The sequence below is a fragment of the Limulus polyphemus genome, unplaced genomic scaffold (genome assembly GCF_000517525.1).
Source record: "Limulus polyphemus unplaced genomic scaffold, Limulus_polyphemus-2.1.2 Scaffold3879, whole genome shotgun sequence".
Classification (NCBI taxonomy): Eukaryota; Metazoa; Arthropoda; class Merostomata; order Xiphosura; family Limulidae; genus Limulus; species Limulus polyphemus.
The window spans coordinates 26,392-28,779 of record NW_013669489.1 but is presented as its reverse complement, the minus strand read 5'-3'; the positions used below and the strand labels follow the sequence as shown (position 1 = coordinate 28,779).

Genomic DNA, 2,388 nt, shown 5'->3' with positions numbered 1-2,388 from the left:
TTCACATTAAACTGCTGTTATTTGCCGTCGTTTCGGCTACTTTCATAATGTTTACAGTAAACATTCACATTAAACTGCTGTTATTTACCATCGTTTCGGCTACTTTCATAATGTTTACAGTAAACATTCACATGAAACTGCTGTTATTTGCCGTCGTTTCGGCTACTTTCATAATGTTTATAGTAAACATTCACATTAACCTGCTGTTATTTACCGTCGTTTCGGCTACTTTCATAATGTTTATTACAAACATTCACATTCAACTACTGATATATAGCGTCGTTTCGGCAATTTTCACAATGTTATATTAAATATTCACAATTAACTGCTGTTATTTACTGTCGTTTCGGCTACTTTCATTGTATTTACAGTAAACGTTCATATTAACTGCTTTTATTTACCGTCGTTTCGGCTACTTTCACAATGTTTACAGTAAGCATTCAAATTCAGGTACTGTTGTTTAGTGTCGTTTCGTACTCAGGCCTGCATAAACCAAATGCAGAGATCAAAGATTTCTACACGTGCAGTAGGTATAGATGTTGCAGAATATTCGTTGTATTTGTTTGTGTGTTTACTGCAGAATATTCATAGTATTTGTGTGTTTGCTGCAAAATATTCATAGTATTTGTGTGTTTACTGCAGAATATTCGTACTATTTGTTTGTTTGTTTACTGCAGATATTGTATTGTTCACAATAAACATTTATGTTAACCACGGTAGCAATACTGGTATGACATTAAAACTAGTGCGGGTAAGTATCCAACCAGGGGCCGAATATATATCTAAAAACTAAAACTAGCTGGTCAGTACTCTGTTTGTCGTTCAATGTATGCATGCTCTATGATTTTTTCCATTTTTTTATTCTTTAAAAATTATCCCCACCCCGAACTATTGGCAACGGGTTGTTTTCCCTTAATGCGAAGCTTGCGCTGTATTTTTCGCTCATAACGCAAGACGGTTAAAAGATGAAAACGAAGGTATGTAGAACTTTAGTATGTTGAAACGTAACATGTTTAGCTTCACTTTCACTCATTGAAGCCATTAACACTGTGCTGTGAAAAAGTACTTTGTTTTGCTATCACTGACAGAGCAAAAATAGCTTGATGGATTATTTTGTGAAGATGTACTTTAGATGTCTGTAAACGTTTTGTACTTTTTTGTGTGTGTTTTATTCGGACTAGAAGCGTATTCGAAAAAAAAAATCAATCGTATTATCCGTTACATTGCAAGCTTTAACAAACTGTCTGCAAAATGTATGAGAAAGAAAAAATTAAATGTTTAGTGGAGGACAGAAATTCACCCCCTTTTTATAAATTTATTTCTCCCCCAGTAGGTGGGTGGTGAGTCTGAAAAATCGGTTTTCGATAGCCGTGGTGGACACAGCAGACAAAACCCATAGTATAGCTTTGTGCTTAACAACAGACAAAATAAAATAACAAAACAGATAAACCTAATTTATTCAAAACTAGTGACATTTAAAATAAATTTTAGAAACATATTTTTGTGTTTGCATTACAAGTCCAAACTTTGGGTATTAATAACTCCTTTGTGTTCCCTGCAGTTTGTGGTCATATGTTTATTTATTTTCAACGCTAAGTTACAAAACCGTTTTTAATAATTTTATCTTTAAACGTGAACTTTAACCAGTATTTCTTTCTTTCTTTCAATGTGTTTTTAATACTGACCCATTGAATTAGTTCTAAATTTTGTATGTACAAATTTGATATATATATATATATATATATGTAATGGTTGGTTAGATTGTCGAATAAAAGTCTTGTGTATTTGTAAGCTGAAACTGATCTAAGATAGTTATTTTTATTTTGTTTGTAATTTAGAATAATTTCTGTCTTGTTTTACTTTTTCAACAACATTTATTGTCACATACCTAACAATTGTATGCGAGTGCTTTTATGTTTACTTTGACTATTTTCTTTATTTAATTGGCACGTTTGTGGTATGAATTTATAGAAAAGTGCATTAAACAAATGTAATAATACCAAAGGAATATTTTCCACTCTTATTTTGTTTAATGTTAGATTGTAATAACAAGTCTTGAATTCAAATAAACTTTTCTATAACATAACATTTACTTGTTAGTGCTAAATTACATTCTGAGAAAAAAACGAACGACTCTATTGAAAATCGCATAAAATATGACCACTATTTACTTTTTTTAGAGAAGCAAAACCGTGCTGTGAATTAAAAACAAAACAAAAATGTTGACTGATAACCATAGAAACGCCACCAAGAAAAATACTTAGAAACACCTTTGAAGTTAGACTTTTAGATATAATATTAAAACGTGTCTAAATGAAGTATACGATTTATGATATTCTTATATATATATATATATATATATATATATATATATATTTGTATCGTTAT

The 2,388-nt window shown here is 30.6% G+C and overlaps 1 protein-coding gene across 1 annotated transcript in view; it reads left to right on the top strand.

Moving 5' to 3' along the window:
- LOC106470210 (eyes absent homolog 1-like) overlaps window positions 1–2,388 on the top strand; it is a 100,472-nt gene that overhangs the window by 73,443 nt on the left and 24,641 nt on the right. The window lies entirely within an intron of this gene.